The sequence below is a fragment of the Myodes glareolus genome, chromosome 11 (assembly GCF_982192425.1).
Source record: "Myodes glareolus chromosome 11, mMyoGla1.1, whole genome shotgun sequence".
NCBI lineage: Eukaryota > Metazoa > Chordata > Mammalia > Rodentia > Cricetidae > Myodes > Myodes glareolus.
The window spans coordinates 48,793,247-48,814,048 of NC_142036.1; the positions used below are offsets into that span (position 1 = coordinate 48,793,247).

General features: G+C 35.1%; 1 protein-coding gene across 4 annotated transcripts in view; it reads right to left on the minus strand.

The window, feature by feature from the left end:
* Fut8 (fucosyltransferase 8) overlaps positions 1-20,802 on the minus strand; it is a 247,949-nt gene that overhangs the window by 103,448 nt on the left and 123,699 nt on the right. The window lies entirely within an intron of this gene.

A 20,802-nucleotide genomic window follows, 5' to 3' on the forward strand; every position in this document is an offset into this window, starting at 1 on the left:
ACTGCTCTTGCCTGCTTCCTTATAACAGTGTCTTACAGTTACAGCTACCTGCAGGAAGAGAGTATTAATTACTACCCTGTCCGTCTTTCACCAAGTCACACCAACAGGGCTTTTACTGTACCATCTAACCCAGAGATCTCCTAAATGTTTCCCTATAGCAGTTACTTTAATTAAAAAAAAAAGAAAGAAAAAAGAAAAAAAAAAGGTAGTTGAATATGCCTCAAAACTTGAGGTTATATTCTAGAGCATAAACTGTTTTATTCCAAAATGAAAGGAGTTTCTGTTTAAGTACCAGATAGAACCAGAAAAAAATGGCAGTCCTCAAACATAGGTACACTATTAGAACCTTTGCTAGAACCACTTTATTTATTTTTGCCTTCAATCTAAAGTTGAAGTTTCAAAATGTCCTTGATAATGAAAGAAAACCTCAAAAGTTACATATTTATTCCCCCAGAAAAGAAAATTCCCTCAAAAGTGCCATTGCTTACTTAAATGAAACAAAAAAAATGGACTGTGAGTCACTTTGTAATCCAGAAGTTACTGACTTCACAGCCACGCAGTGATGTTTTCCTGAACTACTTTCCAGCAAAGGAGCAACTACAGCGTATAAGCCCAAGTGAAAGCCCTCAAAGGTAGATGGACAGACAGACAGACAGAGAAATGCTGATAAATAGCTAAAGGGATTTGTACTAGTTTAAAAATTAAGTTGGCAAACAGAGAGACAAAGAGAGAGGGAGGGAGGGAGGGAAGGAGGGAAGGAGGGAGGGAAAGAGACAACAGAGAGAGGAAGGGAGGGAAAGTGTGGGAAAATGTAAAAATAAAATTACTGGAGAGTCTCTGTAATTAAATTTTTAATAGATAACAGGGAGAGCCTTCCCAAAGAGGTAGACTGTGAGATCTAGAAGCAATCAATGACCTGATTATTCCTAGTTTTAAAGGCTGTTACCATGCCATACAGTGTATACCTTTGTAGTTAGAGCCAACTCATGAAAAGAATTGTTACAAATAATTTGTGATTTGCCTGAACTGCTAATCTATCTGTAAAACCTGACGCTGCTGGATTATATAAGGCACTCAGGCATACACAAAGCCTTCTTTAACGCACACATTTCTCTAGGATTTTATGTACTAGAAAGCTTTAGAAGAGCGACTTCCCTGCTAAGATATTAAACATGAGGCCTGCTTCATAAAGCATTCTAGCTCCAAGCTGCACTACCTCAGTGATCAAGACCAAGATAAAGACTCTCTTCAGCATCTTCTTTTGCCACATTACAATCTTAACTGCACTAATTAACCCTAAATAGCTTAATCTCCTTCCATCCAACAGTATCAAGCAAATTTGCCAATATTAAGTTATACAAACTCCCATGAAGTGAGCATTTTAACTGGAAAGTTGATCTTTACCCACCCCACCCCCCCGAAAAAGCTGAATTTTCCTTGTGTGTTCTTGCTGTCTGTCTGAGAGATAGTACAAATTTTTAGAACAAGACAGCTGAAATGAAACTAAATAATACATTCTAAAACCTCCCATGTAAGCCTCAAGGACTCATCACTTGGAAGGCTGAGGCAACTGGATTACAAGTTGATACCAGCCTCAGCTATACAATGAGATATTGTCTCAAAAAAATTAACCAACCAATCAGCAAATCTAAATATTAACTTTTTCCTTTCATTGAAAATGAAGAGTGATGGGTCAAAGGAAATGGTAGCAACCAATAATACCAAGTTCATGGGTAAGGTAAATTTTCAGCTTTTCAAATTAAAACGGAAAAACAATTAAATAGCTTCATAGTTCATTTAACTATTCATACAACCATTCTAATGGGAAAATAATTGACACCCCGTGCAAAAATTTCTAGGCTTCATTTACAGAGTGTTTTCCATTACTGCTGCATACATTTTATGTGTGCTTCAAACAAAACTATTGTTAGAACCTAAACTGAAGGACATAACATTTTCCTGAGTTAACATAGAAAGATTTTTTGGTTTTCCCCTATGATGAGATGACAAAAATGTAAATTTCCTCCAAATACAGCAATCATGGCACCTTTTCTTTCCATGGAAAGTTTTGTCCAGGCAGATACAATGACAAAAGTTAAGAGAACATCACTATCTTTTGCCCTCAGGCACATAACAACACAAAGTCTGAAATCTACTCCTTTTTTTTTTTAAATTGATTTTTGTTGAGCTCTATATTTGTCTCTGGTCCGCTCCCTACCTCTCCCCTCCCCCTCAACCCTCTCCCAAGGTCCCCATGCTCCCAATTTACTCAGGAGATCTTGTCTTTTTCTGAAATGTACATCTAACACCAGGAGATGACAAAAACGGTTTTAGTAGCATTTGAACTGAAATATTAAGTCCTGTTTAGATCCTTTTAATTTTATCCGGAAATTTTAAAAAATTCACAAAGTATCAGGCTTTTAATGTGTTGGTGCTTTACAACAGGACTGGTTCTCCACATGGCCTGGTACATCCCCAACACATTCCACATTTAGGAAGCACACAAATGACAGTGTAGTTCTCATCTGCTGCTATCTAAGAAAGGAACTGTGTGTCCATTATTAACATTCCCCAAAGTTAGATAAACTTTGGAGGAGGAGAGAAAGAAGGGGTTTCCCCATTGGCTCTCATCCTTTTGATGCACATACAAAAACTTCAGCAAAAATTTAAACTCCTCCAATTTTCTGTGGCTTTGTTTTTATCCTGTGTTACAAATAAACTGGATATGTTGGAGCTAAAAATACACTCTTAGCAAAGACATCTCCAATCCAAAGACTTAAGTAACATTTTTCATACTTTAGGTGTGTATGCACATGCCTTCATTTCTGAAGGCTACAATTGGACAGTGTATAATTTCCTCACTTGCTGTTTATCATATGTCTTTGTTAAAGATTTATTTTATAATATATGTCACTTTGTCCATGCATCATCTTTTTAAAAACCAGAATTTCTTATTATGATAAAAATTTAATAATTACTATAAAAGGAAGGGAAAGAACAAGATGGAGCTTCATAATGACTGGGTGAAGTGAACCACTTTATGTCACTTCGGGCAAGACACCTGGCGGGCAAAGAAGGAATTTTCAAACCAAAGGTCTAGGAAGTGTTGTGGTATTTTCCACAGAATTGGAAGTGTTCTGTTCAAATTTATAAATCTGTATTTCTTTTACATACATTTAAGGGAATATGTTATTAATATATTTATAAGGAAAAAGTTTCTAGTGAAAACTCAGGATTTTTCTAAATGCCATTTCATCAGAAATCAAACCATCTATACAAAGAAGTAGCACTCACCAATGGATTTATAACAGTTTTTCCCTACAAACACTTCAGACAATGCCTGCCTTAAGTGTAACACTGAAGAAGAAGAAAAAAAGGGAAGACTTGATACAAAAGAATGAAAGGTGAAACAGGCCTAAGAACACAGAGAATGGAAAGCGAATAAAATTTATATTTCTATATGACAAGAATTACAATTCATTCACTTTTCTTAAAAAAATTAGTTGTGTTATGGATTGTGTACTTAATGAAATAAACATCAAACAGAAACAACCACTATCTTCAAGGAATTTACATATTATAAATTATTAACAATTATGTTTTGGTATGAGAGCTTATTAGACTATACCACAAAGATATACATAATACCATTGACACACAGGTTCTCTGGAAGGCCAGCCACAAATGAGTCTAAAAGATGATGAAGAGTTTTTTGTGTGATGAAGGAAGAGAAAAACATCTCAAATGAAGGAGGAACAAAGCAAAGAGATAGCAGTTGGAAAGGGTACAGATACTTATGCCCTAGCAACATAATGAGTTCTATTAATTAATACTTGTATAGGCAAGTAAAAGATCACTAAATAAAGACTCACAAAACTATGGTTATTGACCTGGTTACAAAATAAATATTTGCCCAAAGTCATAATTTTGGCCTTACTTTTTAAAAAAATGTAAGAGTCATGACATGTTCCTTAAATAATATTCATTTTATAATAATTTGCCTAAATACAACTATTTGCTTTAAATTTTTTGATAACAACTTTGATGTTAATTTCATAAATAAACTTCTGGATGACCATAATTTATGTATCAGCCAAGATTATTTTAAAGATATGTGATATCCAAAGAAACCCAAACAAGCAAAAACCCTACTAAAACTTTGCCTAATAATGTATTAAGAAACAATTTCCTTAAATGTTAAATGTAAACACGGGATAACGAACCAGTGTTTTTTTTTTCCACTGATTTAAAACATTCTTATTGACCACCTTAAAACTTTGATGCTTTTCTTTACCCTGACCTCTTTAAACCTGGTGGAAAATGATAGTTCTTCCATGGAAAGCCTGTCTGGAAGCTACTTTTTCTTCCAAGAAATAGTCACATTTCTTTCTTCAAATGTCCCTTAGAGTCACTGCACAGAATTAGCAACAATATACAAGCTAATAAAATAATTTCCCCTTTATTCTATAGTCTTGTCACTTTTAGACATGTTACAGCATAATTTGAAAATTATTTCATCGCTTTTAACAATGGTCTATCACTTTCAAGAATGCAAACAAAACCTCTTTTCAATTTTGCCTTCTTACTAGAGAAATCATCATTTGCTGCTTATTTCTTGATATTTCAGAGCAAATGGATTCTTTTCATTTGCATCCTTAAAATAGTCTCTGAAATCCTTTAGTGAACTTTGACTGAAGGGTTGGAAAAGACAGAGCAACAAATCCTTAAATTCAAAACAAACAAAAAGATTGCATCTAAGGATGTTAAATTTTAATTCTACAGTGACTAATCTAGAGGTACAGATGCTTACTAAGACCAATGCAAAATATAGTCCTAAATCCAATTTATTCATGCAACAATAAAACTACTGAGCTAGGTAATGTGTAAGAACTAAGACATAAAAGGCACAGAGAACCGTGTCTAAAATGATAGTCATCAGTTAGAAATGTGTGAATAATCTATAAGCAGAAACAAAGAATCCCCAAATAAATCGGGCTCATTCATTCAAGTTTCATTCATTTCATGGTTTTTATTAAAGGTTTCAGATTCTGGTTAGATCCTTTGGCACACTGACAAGATTCAGTTCAAGAGACAAATGCATAAATAAAGTTAACACATTGTGGTAAGTATGTATAATGGCAAAAATAAATGGTAAGTGCTCAGAGAACACAGGGAAATTATACCTTATCTGGATGAAAAAGGACCAAGAAAGAATTCTCAGAGAAAGTTTGGGCCTTAAAGATCATTATTATTATTTAAAAAAAAAACCACTTCAGGAGTAGCTAGGGAGAAAGCTCAGAGGATAAAGTGCCTGCTGTGCAAGTTCAGGCTTCATCTGCCCACAAACATTAGGTAAGCATGACGGCCCAGCTGGAGTTCCAGAGCTCAAAAGAAGAAAGACAGGAGATTCCTAGAACAAGCTGGCCAGCTAGACTGTGAGCTCTGGGTCAAGTGAAGATTCTGCCTCAAAGAATAAGGTAGGGAGCTATCAAGTAGACTCTCAACATCAACCTTGGGTTTCCATGTGTATCTGTACACATGTGAGCAGGAGAAAAAAGATAGTCTATCTTACCATGCTAACATGCATGCTCCTTTTGAGCTGAATCTTTATGTGACAGTACAGTCAAGCACACTGTCCTATTTTCTATATACTCAATGGAAAAATTCAAAACTATGAACTACAGAAACAAATTCTAAGAGTTTTAGTCAGCTATAACAAGACAAAGTAAGCTGTATCTTCCCAAACTAAGAAAATAAAGTCTGTTGAGCTGTCAATCTACATCTTTAACTACAATTTATATGCAAAAGTGCTGTTAGAAAAGTCATGAATATCTTCTTGCTGATTTCCTAATAGTGGCACCCAAAGCTGGAAACCAGAGGTAGAAAAAGGAAAAAAAGCAATTGGCCTCTAGTAAAAATCAAATGTCACATATTATATACAAAATATCTATGAAAACAGATTTGATAAAATTATTAATTACAAAGCAAGGCTAGGATGAGAAACCTAAAATTATATTTTAAAATTACAACACTTGGCCTGTATTCTCTGACATAAACATCAACAGCAGCAGTCTACATTCTTCTTTCATAGCTCTTGCTGTGAAAAACTAAGGCTGCATAGTTAAGGTAAATGTCATAAAACCAGAAATATCTTAAACAAATAAAATAGAACGTGTGAAATAAATACTTTGGATTCATGTCTTGTTTTCTTCTGGTCCAAGGTCTCACCCATGCTGGCATGTACTCTATTCACTGCACTTCATTCTTAGGCCCACAGAAACTCTTCTGAACTGAACCTTTCTTCCCCACAACACGATGCCCTACATAAGCAGGAGATGTACATAAATATTTATTTCATTGGTGCACTACAGATGCCTGTAACAAACTCTGGTAAAAGATGATTCACTGTTAGTAACAGACAGGGTAATATGAACATCAAAGTACTATGCATTAGAAAAATGGATTCTCAAGCTATTCATGTGCATCTGATCCATACTGAAGGCTTCCTAAAAGATGGGCTGCATCTGTAACAACCCCCAATCACAACGTCACAGAGGATGAGGAGGGGGCTGTGAAATGCAGTCTTCTGTGACATGGTAAAGGAATGCACTCATGGAGCAGCTAGAACTAGCAACACAAGATTAAGAGAACCCACACAGCAGCATGTACGGGGTGGGGGTGGCCTGTTCACAAGGCTCCACCTCGAGCTGAGAAGCTACTAGAAGTTCATAGCTCCAAAGAAATGGGGAATCATTTTTCTTTGGGGGAGGGTGTGGCTGCTGGTGGGCTGTCCTTGAATGGTCCCATATCCATATACACATAGCACTAATTGGGCTCAGTGAGTTTTAAAACCAATCAAGATACAAAGTATATATAGATAATACATATGTTTTATATATACGTATATATTATATAAAATGTATTCATATATTTAAAAAGAATGTTATTAAAGTCCTAAGCTAAATCTTCATACATTTAAAAATTTATCACAAATGTACTTTGTCTAAGTGGCATTTGTATACAGAAGAAAAATCCCAACACTGAATTTATTTATTTTTCTTAATTCAGTTATAATGTCTTTGTACTTTTACTCATGTGACAGCTTTCTCCAAAAATGACATCTTTTCACGAGAGGCTTTCCTACGTAGTGACAATAACTTAAATCTATGTATTCTAAATAAAACTAAGGGTAGGCAACTACAATTCACATATGTAAAAGCATCAGCTAAAAAAAGGTTAAATTCATAGAATTTGGTTCACAGAGTCAAATTATGGGAAAGAAAGTCCACATACTTCTATTTTATTGTTCTGTCTCAGTAAAGATATTTATTAAATGCAAATATCTACCGGAATCCACTGTCCCTGATTCTTTGGAAACACAGCAGATCTCCTTCCCTAAGCACCATTTCAGCTCTCAAACGGATACTGGGAAAGAGAACACAGAAAATGTTTGAACAAATTAAAAAGCAAAAGAAATCTGAGCTGTGGAAGAAGTTCATAAGACTTAGAGCAAAATCGGCAAGAGCTTGATCAGAATAATATCAGCAACTAGATTTTCATTTCAAAGCCTGTCTTTACTCACATGTAATATGCATAATAATTCAAAGATTGAAAAAGGCATGAGCTAATAATAAGAACATCTGATTCACACAAACTTCCATTTAGAAAACTTTTTCTATAAATGTCCAGATAATAAACAGTTTAGGTCTCTTTGCTACATAACCTAATATTATCCTCTGAATTTGTTCCCCGCTCCCCAACAACTGAAAAATGAAAAACCATTCCTAGCCTGAAAGTCATCAAAAACAAAAAGGGATAGAGGGCCTGGATTTGTCCCAATAGACAGACTGCCAACTCCTATTAAAACCAAGCAATTTTTTTAAAAAATGGAAAAAGAAACACCACTATCTTTAGCAAGGCAGTTACTACACGGATTCCTAGGGATAAGGGAACTGAAATTAATTACTCATATGAAAGCTGTATTTACTTGTATTTGGGAATTAGTTCCACTTGCTTTTTTATCTATATTTTGAACTAAATTATTAAGCATTCATCAAAATAGATGCTTCCAAGTGAACCGATAATCAATTTGTCACTTCATAAACAAAGGGACAGGCTATTTATGACCAGAGCTTTCTGCACTCATCTCCACTAAATTAAAAACTCATATATAAAAACTAAATATAAATAGATAAGATTATATGCAAAAAACAGCACAATACAAAATAAGTGAAACTAAAGACAAGTTTGAAATACTCCCTGAGGATAGTGAGTTAAATAAAGTCTCATCAAACCACTCTTGAACTATCACATCCAGGTGGACAAAGGAAGGAATAAGAGCATGTGTCAGACAAAACAGCAAGGGGAAACAGTTGTTAAGTAGTCAGCTTCTCTCCTTCTAATAAGTTTGCAGCCTTGGACATAGTCATCCTTACCTATCTCACTTCTACTGAATCATCTTTGTCGGGTGTGAGAAGTGAACAGAGTGTGAAAATGGAGAGGAAAAGATATTTTTCTCTGCAGAAGAGACTTCCAGCTGATCCTATAAATAAGTAGAAGTTTCTGGAGCCCACACTTCACAATGTACAATTCCAAATACAGACTTCCCTATTTCTTAGAGCAAGGCCATCTAAAGGAGCCTTTAAAATATATTCTGATTCAGAAATGCAAATCAAAACAACTCTGAGATTCCATCTTACACCTGTAAGAATGGCCAAGATCAAGAAAACTGATGATAACTTATGCTAGAGAAGATGTGGGGTAAAGGGAACACTTCTGTATTGCTGATGGGAGTGCAAACTGGTACAGCCCCTTTGGATATCAGAAAATTAGGAAACAACCTACCTCAAGACCCAGCAATACCACTTTTGGGTATATACCCAAAGGATGCTCAATTGTACCACAAGGACATGTGTTCAACTATGTTCATAGCAGTATTGCTAGTCACAGTCAGAACCTGGAAACAACCTAAATGCCCCTTGACCGAAGAATGGATAAGGAAAATGTGGCACATTTACACAATGGAGTACTACACAACAGAAAAAATAATGACATCTTGAAATTTGAGGGGCAAATGGATGGATCTAAGAAAACACCATAGTGAGGTAACCAAGACTCAAAAAGACAATTATCATATGTACTCACTCAAAGTGGCTTTTAGACATAAAGCAAAGAAAAAACAGTGTACAATTCACAACCCCAGAGAACCTAGACAACAAAGAGGACCCTGAGAGAGACATATATGAATCTAATATATATGGAAAGTAGAGAAAGACAAGATCTCCTGGGTAATTTGGGAGCATAGGGACCATGGGAGAGGGGAGAAGGGGAAGGGAGAGAAAGGGAGGGGAGCAGAGAAAAATATATAACTCAATAAAAACAATGAAAAATATACTCTGGTCCACATAACAGGGGGTACACATCAGAGTAAGAATGTGTTCACGGCAAATATCTATTTGCTATTGTAAGAGACAAAACTCTATCAACTAGGTCCAGTTGACTGGCAGTGTTGCCCATGTCAAATATATCCTTACTGATTTTCTGTCTACTTGATCTATTACTATAAGAGGGTGATGAAAGTTCTAGCTATCATAGCAGAATCTACTTCTCTTTGCTTCAAAAATAGTTTGTCTCGTGTATTAGATACTGTTGTCAAGTATACAACTGTTAAGGCTCAATATGTCTTCATATAATTACTCCTTTATCATTTTGCAATGTTCTTCCACTTCTGTTAAATCTGTGTATTGATAAATGGGGAGTTAAGGAGTCTGGTACAGAGACAAAGCGTATTATAGCATATGATCTGGCCTGCTAGATCCATACAACTAAGAAGAATAAGTGCTGGAGGAGTGTTGAAGATTTTTCTGTGGTATACAAGTTACTCCTAAAGTTATAGTAGCAAAATGATTAAAAATAAAACCACAATGCCTGAGTTTGAACTCTACATCTAGTACCCACAGCTCTACAAACTTCAGACAACAACTTAGCCAACTACTTTATTGTATTTGCCTGGCTAGTTCTACAAAATGGAAATACACTTACTCAAAGGTCTGTTATAGGGATTGGATAAGCTTACATAGTACTTAAGATGTCACCTGATACAAGGGAGTAAGCATCCAGGGCTGCCGCAAACACACTGCTTGCCATTTTAAAATGCTCCTTGTCAGAAAAGGATTTCAGAAACACAATAGAACAGATTCAGACATAAAAGACCTCTAAACAAGGCACAGTGTAATAAAAAAAAATGTATGTAGGCTTGGGAGAGAGAGGATAAAGAGTATAGACAGTTATAAAAAGAAAGAAATCTTTAAAGAGACAGTAAAAATAATATAAAAGAGTACATAGATAAAGGATAAAGGCAGTCATAGATAAAAGGAGCAAAGAAAAATAAGCCACTTAAAGACAAAAAATATACAGAGAGTCTGGATTATGATTATTATTGTGTTTTCTTTGAAATTTTTGACTGCAGAGAAATATTTGTTTCTGGGGGCTGCTAAGCTAAACCAACATAAAAGTATCTTGACTTCAAATTTTGGGTCTAAGTATATGCTGCTTCAGAAAAAAGGTTCTGCTTTTGTTTCCACAAAGGATGAGAATCTGTGGATTCCTTCCAGGCTAATGTGGTTGTAATGTTTAGTTACATACAGATTAATAGACAGTCTTCTGTAATATCAAACTTGTAATCATGTTAGTTAGGTTTTTCAGATATATGGACATATATTTCAGTTAGATAGTTAATCTTCAACACTTCAAAGACTTACAGAATACGGTATTTAAAATGTTTTAAGAACTTGGACTTTTCTCAACAGTGTGACATGTTTGCTTCTGGTATGCAGCACCAATTAATTCAGAGAGGTTAATGGGCATTGAAGAAACTTGTTACAGAATTTGCTTTCAATGTGACAAGACTAGCCATTTGGGCAAGAAACTGCTCTTGTCTAGACTGCTTGATGGTATGTTGTATGAACTGGACAGGCAGGACCCACAGAAATGGCTGCTGAACTTGTCTAAAGAAGGTAAGACGATCCTTTGGGGTTCCTGCTTCATGAAAAGTGTCTGCCAGACATTCTGCAGGGCATAGAAGAAAGTGACTGGCAACCTGCCAATATAGGCGAAATAGTCTTTCAAATTCCTTGCTTCATGGGAGTCTGAATGACACTGTGGGCCAATAGGCTAAAGATGGATGCCCCGACATTACAGAAGAACTCTGGGTGACTGCCCAGGCAGAGAGATTGTTCAGGCAACATTACAGAAGAACTTCGGGTGTCTGTCAATTCTACAACTTTGGAAGTTGCTTACAATGTACTTCCTGTTTACTTAGGTAATATTATATCCTTCTGGGATCTTTAAAGAGCTGAAGACAGTTACAATTATAGTATTCCTTAGTTATGATAAAGGATAAATTAGATATAAAACTTTAGACTCACAAAGATAGGATATTATTTTCCTTAATTTGCCTAATGTAAATAGACTAAATATTGTAAAACTGTAATTCTTGCTTGATAACTGCTTTGTTATATATAATTTTACGATGTTAAAGTTAAAACCTTCCTTTTTATTTAGACATAAAAGGGGAGATGCTGTCGGATGTCCTTTTAGATAAGTGTTGCTTTTATTGATTAATGGATAAAGCTGTTTTGGCCAATGGCTTAGCAGAGTAAAGCCAGGCAGGAAATACAGAGAGAGTAGGCAGAGTCAGAGAGACGCCATGTAGTTGCAAAAGGAGAAAGATGTGATAAAGCCTTACTAGTAGACTACAGCCTCATGGTGATACACAGATTAGTAAAAATGGGTTAATTTAAGATATAAGAGCTAGCTAGGAAAATGTATGAACTACTGGTCAAGCAGTGTTGTAATTAATATACTTTCTGTGTGATTATTTGAGTCTGAGCATTCAGGAAACAAATGAGCAACCTCTGCTTAAAATACATAGCAATACATTAATAGCTACTGTTTTCTCTTGTCATTCCTACTGTAACAAATGTTAAAAGTAATCACAATGCTAGAGATAAAAGGAGAATCTAACATGGGTTCTTGCATCATTTCCTACTATCAGTTGCAGCTCTACTATGAAAATAATTGTAAACAATGTACTGTGTCTAGGTACTAGTAAACTTAGCATTATAAAATATTTAAATGGCTTTAGTAAAGATAGATTATTACATTTTACATACAAATTAATTTCAGCTCATTTCTATGTCAGGCCTCATGTCAAATTTAGTTAGGACAAGAGACTAATAATTAACACTAAAAACTCTACAGCCCTGGTTAACAGAATAAAAATATCTGTTACCAAGTCCAACAACGAAGTTCGATCACCAAAAAGACCCACATGGTGAAAGAGAGAACCAGTTCTCATAAACTGTCCTCTGATCTCCATATGAAAGCACTGGTCTATCCATACCTCCACACACATATATGTACATATGCACAAAAAAACCACATCATTTTTAAAAGTAAAGAAGAAAAGTCCAGAAATAAGATACTTTCAACAAGAGAAAGAATCTATAACCTTCAAAGTATTTTTATAAGCAATGACTGGTATATGACTAAAAAGGCAAAAGGAAAAGATAACAGAACATAAAAGGCGATCTAGAAAACATTCAGAATATTGTGGATATTTTGTATTAATTATTATTTTGTATATGAGTGTTTTACTTATATGTATGCCTGCATGTGTACCTGGTGCCCAGAGAGGCCAGGGTATCCTTGGAACCAGAGTCACAGAGACTGCAAGCTACCATGTAGGTGGTAGGAATTGAGCTTGGACCCTTAGGAAGAATAGTCAGTTCTCTCACCCAGTAATCGATCTCTCCAGCACCAAAGACAAACTTAAAAATGTGAATTTCCAAAGAAATTTGAAATCTCCAAGAAAATCAACTGGATATTGTAGAATGAAAATGTCAACCAAATATATAAATTTGTTTAACAGCAGAATGCAAAGATAAGCTGGAAGATAACTTAGAAAATACATAAACAGCAAAGAGGCATTAAGTTAGCAAAGATGCATGAGAAGCATATAACACTGTACAAAGAAGCTTTATAATACCTGCAGTTCCAGTTCTAAGAAGAGAAATGTGAAAGCACAGTTCAGGAGTCATACTGAAATTTTTAAAATTGAATTTTAAAGACGTCAGCTCCCATATTTAAGAAGTTCAGCAAACTTCAAGCTGGATAAAAGCAAATCAAGTTGTACCTGGGCACATCACAGTCAACTTATTAACATCAAAGACAAAAAGGAAAATGCAAATGCAGCCAAAGAAAAGGGTTCACTGTGATGACTGCAGAATCCTCAACAAAATGTAATGATGGTTAGAAATCTTGACTGAAATAAACCCACATAAATGTTCTCAGGAAAGGAGGTCTTTTCCCTTAGGAAAAATAAGACACTCTAGCCTTATATAAACCACTTTTAAGTATAAAATATTTAGAATGCTATTTAAAAAATATTGCCAGTCAAAGTCTATACTTTTTGTTTAAAACTATCTTCCAAAAACAAAACTTCAAAAAAAATGAGGAAATCTGAATTAATGTATTGTCCTTAAAACATGCATCATAAAAAATACTAGAAGATACACTTCAAGCTGAGGGAAACTAAATCAAAACCTAAACTATAGGAAGAAATAGTAAACTTAGAAGGGAAAATCATGCGGCCAATTGTAAGGATTTTTTTTAACTGTTTGAGAATTTCATACAGGCATAATGTGTTTTGATATGGCATTTCTAAAAGTAATAAAGTAATAGTCTATAACATACTACAACAAAGGCATCCAAAATGATAAGATTTCAAAAGTTTGAAGATTACAAGATTTTTTTTCTAGGACTTCCAGAGCAGGGCAAAAATACTAAGGATAAATGATAATGAAAAAGATTGCAGTTTATTGTATTGCGATACGTGTGCTGCATAAATGTGTGATACATGCATATGAACATGCAGATGCATGCCCGTGGTAGACATCAGGCATCAAGGACTCCTCCTGCCCCTTTATTCCCTTGAGACAGGGTCTCTCTGTTTGGCTAGGCGGTTTCCTCCCTCAGGGAGCTCTTTGGATCCTCCTGTCTCTGTCACACAATGCTCAAGTGATAAGCCCACATAATAATGCATATATTTTCACAGGTGCCAGAGATACAAGCACTCTTACCACTGATAACTGTTAAAAGTTGATAGAACTTGGCTGAAGAGACAACTCAGTGGTTCAGAGCAGCGGCTGCTCTTCCAGAGGACCTGGGGTTTGATTCTCAGCATCCTATAGCAGCCCAGAACCATCCATACCAGTTTCAGAGAACTTAACACCTTCTGGCCAAGACCAGGTTCACACATGATGCACAGACATACACACAGTCAAAATAATTTTTAAGTTGATATAACTTACTGTGAAAAACAGAATAACAAAAAACTACATAATTCAAAAGAGAAAAACAGGAGGAGATGAGACAAATAGGGAAGAAATTTAGCAAGATAAAAGAAAAAACCTGGTAACAGCTTTAATATAAATGGCTAAAACAATTCAGTAAGGTAGAGGTTGTCAGTCTGAGGGAAAAATGACATGATATCCTATTTAAAAGAAACACTTTAAATACTTAAATTTGGGTCTGAATATAAGGGCACATGCCAATTAAGGTTAAAAACACTAACCAAACACATACAAATTCTAGCCAAAAGCAACTTGACATAAACATATTAATATTAAATAAATTAACTTTACAGGTGAAACAAGAAAGCTGTGATAAGGGGTTAATGCACAGGAAACAAGACAGTCCTGAATAAGTATTCAACAAGCTAAACAGCTTGATGAGATGAAAAGACATAGGTAACAAGACTAACTTAGACAACTAATGGACTTTTAAATATTTTACATCTGCATAAACTCAAAAAACCTGATCAGCATAATCAATGAAACCTAGCAAACAAACAATATGCTATGGAAAATGATAGCCAATAACAGCAGGGTTTTCTTAAGTGATCACCAGCAAAAGTCACTAACTAAGCCACAACATAAACTTCAAACTAAAATAATACAGAATATGGCTTTACTTGGCTGGAAAATTAATTAATTAATTATAATTATAATTATAATAAAGATAATTAACAGAGCCCAATATGCAAATTACATAAAATAATACACAAAGAATATATGGCACTAATAAATTGTAACAAAAATATTTTTATTGAATGACAAAGAGAAGTTGACATTGTCAAAAATGTAGAACACAAATTAATTTAAAATGAAGTTTTTCAGGTATATACAGGTTGAACATTCCTAATCTAAAATGTGAAATACAAAATAGAACAAAATCTAAAACTTCTGAAAGATTTATCACTCTAAAAGTGATGCGGGAGAATTGTCTGTATTCTGTCAATCATATTTTAATAAAACACTGATTGGCCAGGCAGGCAGTATAGGTGGGAAAACCAGACAGGAATTAGAGGTGATGCAATGAGAACAGGAGAATTCTGGGAAGCAAGGAGGTTCCTTTGCCATTCCTGCGCAGACCACCGAAGAGGCAACATGTAAGCTGACAGCTGAAAAAGGTACTGAGCCCGTGTGGCTAACATAGATCAGAATAATGGGTTAAGATAAGTCATAAGAACTAATAAGTAGCCTGACCAAATGGGCCAATCAGTTTATAACCTTATGGAGTCCTGTGTGTGATTTTCTTTGTTGCTTGCTGGCTGTTGGGGTACCAGGAGGGACAGAGACCCCAACAAGCTGTCCCTCATGTTACATAAAAGTTTCAGATTTCAAAGTATTTCAGATTTCATACTCTTGGATCAGGATATTCATCTGGTAAAGTTTATGAAAATATTTTTTTTAAAAAGTACAAATCTATAACAGTTTCTGGTCCCTAAGATATCAAATAAGGGGCATCCAATCTGTATTACAAAAGAAGCAACTTTTACATCAGTGATATAACTTTGCTAAGAAAGCTTAGAACAGCAAAATAAACCCCAAAGAAAGTGTAAGAAAGAAATTATCAAACTAAGAGTAGAAATCAATAAAAGAGAAAGCAAATGACAGAAAAATATTACAGAAAAAATACAGAACATAAAAATATACAGTTGAGAGTCTTCTAACTCTACTATATCTAAAGCTTGTGCTACCTGGATAGAGAACACGATTTTGGCTAAACAGGTAAATCATCTTGAATTGCCTAACCAAGAGTCAAGGATGTGTGCAGCCATAACCTTATACATAATTACAGAATTAGCCTGAAAACATCCTAAATTTGAAAAAAATCAAGAGTAAATTGTTGTTTTAAGCTGTGATATTTTTTGGTTATACTATTTGTATTATACTATATTGTTGCTGGGTCCTAACGGCTCCCTCAGGGGAGGAGGGGTGAGAAGGCACAGCATTAATGGCACAAGCACCAGGAGTCAGGTAAAAGGCAAAAAGCAGCCTCATTTATTCATCAACGGGGAGAGCCTTATATATTCTCCTCCCAGGACCCAGGCTGTGTTCTGATCTGTTGACATTGCATTGTTGCACCTTATTGGCTAAGCACGATCAGGAACTCTGACAATGCCTGTTGCTAGGCCTTCAGGCAGACTCCAGGTTGGTTCATCTCTCAGCCTTATAGGTCTTATCTTCCTACACTATATTATGTATAATATCCACATATATAATTTTGCTTATACATATTTGTATGTTTAAAACTTCAGTGTTTAAAAAACAATAATAAATAGCTCTATTTTAAAAGTAGGCAATAGAGCTGGATAAACAGTTCATTAAAAGCTGAGTTTAGATGCTAGAACATACATAAAAAGCCAGGCCAGGTATGAGTCTGCACATGCCTGTAGCCCCAATGATAGAGACAGAAAGATCATCTGGGATTGCTGGACACTAGCCTAGGCTTACAGGCCAATGAGAGCCTCTGTCCCAGAAAGAAAAGATGGACAAATGATAGAACAGGACACCAGATGTCCCTCTCTGGCCTCCACATGCCTCCACAGGCACATGCTCTACCTACAGTAAACATGATATGCACACATACATCTCCCCTCCACCACCTAACACATACACCAAAAAGAAATTGCCCACAGACTCAAGTAACACTTTAACAAAAAACAAAGAAACAAACAAAAAATGTAAGTTGCATATAAATACATAAAACAATGTTCAACATACTTAATTACAAAAATAAACACTGAAACCTCAATGAGATGATATTACATACCGGTTTTAAAGGACAGCACAAAATGACTGTCAATAGCAAGCACTAACAAGGATGAGAAGAGTTAGAATATTTCTGTTTAATGAGTCAGGGAGATGGTAATGTGGGTGGGTGCATGCTTGTAGAGGTCAACATCAGATGCTTTCTTCCATCACTCTCTAACCTTAATAAAACAGTCTTGTGGGATAATCTTTTTCCACACTGTGAATATGGTCTCTGCCTAAGGTGCCTTCTGGTTGGTTTAATAAAGAGCTGGATAGCCAATAGTTAGGCAGGAGAGAATAGGTGGGACTTTGAGGGAGAGAGAGGAACTTGGGAAGAATCTGAGGCACACAGATTTAAGCCAGTGAGACACTGACGGAATGGAGGAGAGGTAAAGAGCCACATGGCAGAAAATAAATTAACAAAAATGGGTTAATTTAAATTATAAGAACTAGGTGTGAACAAGCCTAAGATAAGGCTAAGCTTTCATAATTAATAAGACTCTGTGTCATTTTTGGGGACTGGTGATCCAAAGAAAGACAAATTACAAAACATTCTCTCACTGAATGGGCTCATAAATTCGCCTTGCCTGGCTGGCCAATAAGCTTCAGGGATCCACCTGTCTATACGCTCCATCCTCACCCATCCCAGTGCTGGGCATGTACTGCTGTGCCCATCTTTCCCTGGGGACCTAAACTCAAGTTCCCATGATGTGAGGAAATAACTTAACCAAATGAACCATCTCTCCAGCCCCATCAATCCAGCAATCCCATGCCAAATATTTAGAAAATAAAAAAAGAGCCCTTATGTCGTAAGAAGAAAACAGACCCTTATGTCACATAGAAACTTATAGGGCAAATATTAATATTGACTTTATTTGCAACTGTTAAAAAGTAGCAACTATCTAATGATCTTCAATAGATTAAAAAATTTTTCAAAAACTAAAACCCCAAACTGTGATATATATAATAACTCATCACTAAAAAGTAATAAAAAACATTTGCTTGAAAATAAAAAAGCATAAAAGTAAATATACATAAAATATTGATGAATCTCAAATATATTATGCCAAATGAAGATGTCAGACCCATAAGGCAATCTACTGCATGATTTCAGAAAAGCAAACTCTAGAAAAGCAAACATATTGAGCAGGAGTCACAGTTAGGAGGCAGGGACAGAATTTAACTAAAAGAAGCAATAGAATTCTGGAAAGAGGTAGATGGTAATGATTGCATAACTGTGACCACTTGCCAAAACCCACAGATCTGTACACTGAAAGTAATAAATTTTACTGTAAGGACGGTATGTGCTTGTACCTTTCTAGCCCTCAAAGAGATGGTGCTTAATTTTCATCTAAATTTATCACAGTATCAAAAAACTATAAATTGTAGTTGGCAAGTTAGTTAACTGCTTTTAAAATTATTGTCCTGAATCTTAAAAATTGCCATTTCAGGCTTTTGATTTGCTTTTACAACTCCAATTTATATGCCTTTATTTCAAAAGAAATTACCTACTATTACATTTACCTGAACCAATACTCAATCTTCTGGCTTATGAATATATGTCTTACTAAAAAAAAAAAAAGACATCAAACTGAGCACAAAATATTAGCTGAATTATTATAAAGAAAAATGTCTGAATGCCATAAAGCAACTCCATTGTTCATGTTCTGGCTTTAAATTTAAAATGAAATCCCCAAGGATGGTATACTTACCAGGAAAGTATAAAGAAAAGTCTGGGAAGACTTACTTCCCCAAGGAGGGAAAATAACTATGTATTTAATACTGAATTCATATGCTTATTTATAAAATTGTGCTCTTCTGTTTAGTCTGTTTCTAGATTGTATTTACATTTATTAAGTACATCAGCTCTTAATGGCTATTTCTACATTTTAACGCAGTTGTTAGAAATTTAATTTCAATGTACAAAAATAATGAAAGGGGCTTGAGACCCTATGAGGGATTAGAGAGATGGTCTAGACTTAAGAACAAGTTCTGATCTTGCCTTTGAGTTAAGTTCCCAACAAAGATATCAGATGGCTCAAAACTGCCTGCACTTCTAGTTCAAGGGGATCCGATGCCCTTTTCTGCACTCCATGGTACTCATGAGGACAAATCCACACAGAAAGACACATGTACACATAATTTTCAAATAATAAAAATAAGTATTAAAAGAGACTATGATTGTCTTTTATTATATTTTGTTGAAGAACAACTCGTATTAATAACACATTTTTTATATAGCAAAAACAAGATACCCTCTGTATGAGAAAAAAAGGAAACAGAAATATCAGTACTAAAGATGGAACATGGAAAAAAATCAGTGATTGTTTAGGAGCCTAAATTATAAAAGAAAAAAATCTTCTCTGGAAGAGAAGTCTCTCCTGAGACTTTTAATTAAGATTTTCTGGGTCACTGCTTTTTCTGTTTCCAGCTTAGGAAGATAAGACTTCAGGCTGTGTAGCTATACTGCCAGAATTCAAAAACGTTCTACCATTTGTTAAAAGTGTAACTTGGGCAAATTAAATTACTTAACATCCCTTATGATTCTTCATCTGTAAATGATTGAAAACAGCACTAGAATCTCATAAAGATATCCTGAAATTCAGTAAAGTAATCTGTCTTTGGCACAGTACCTGGCATATGACAAATACCCAACAAATGACAGTTATTATTAGCAATGCCTAAATCAAGAAGAATGAATCTCATATAAACTGCAGTGCAAAGACCACAACTTCCGATACCCTCCTTCATAAACATCAATAAAATGATTCAATTCAAGAAATTACCATTCATTATCTTATCACTGACCACTTAATTCTTTGATGAATAATCCTACTGTGACAGCATTTACCATCATCAAGCCAACGATGCGGCTTCACTTGTTTTTGTAAATATGTCAATATTCAACATTATCTTCGATAGGATATTAAAAGAAACCAGACAATGAGTTACAGAGGATGTTCTGTGAAGCACCTGAGCTCTGAAAGCAATGTGAAATGCAATGGATGCGAATGGCAGAATGGGAGAACCAGGAGGCATCCTCTCTATTGCTCCACTTTCAATTCATGAATTATGTCTCAATACTACTTGCTGGTAGTGCCAACTACACCTCTAATGCAAAAGTTTTCATATCTTCCTTTCTAGCCCTGCAGCTTTTTAAGGTGACAGTAAGCACTGTACACATGATCTTTCTTAGATGTGAAGTGAGAGAAGCAAAGTTTGTCAAACAACTTGTAAACTCAGTGGCTGTGAGTTAAAGACATGTATAAATAGATATCACTGTTTATGTTTTCCATTTAAATCAGACTTTGGCTTTCCAAACAACTGATGTCTTTGAACAACTGTGTCACAATCTTTAGTAGACAATTACCCATGTTCCAGACACACTGTTCTATCTAACAATGAATTTTTGCTATTCATCTTAAAAGTCTAATTAAGAGTAACTAAGCCTTTCAAAAATTATGTCTTTGTTGTAGTCCATAGAATAAAAAAAATGCACTAATTTGAATCACATAGGTTGTGTTCAATAGGTTTAACATAATTGTAAATGATACATAAGCATATAAATATCACAGCTTTTATATACTGATTCATCTGCAAAGTAAGATTTGTAGCCTTATCTACATTGACTATATAGATATCA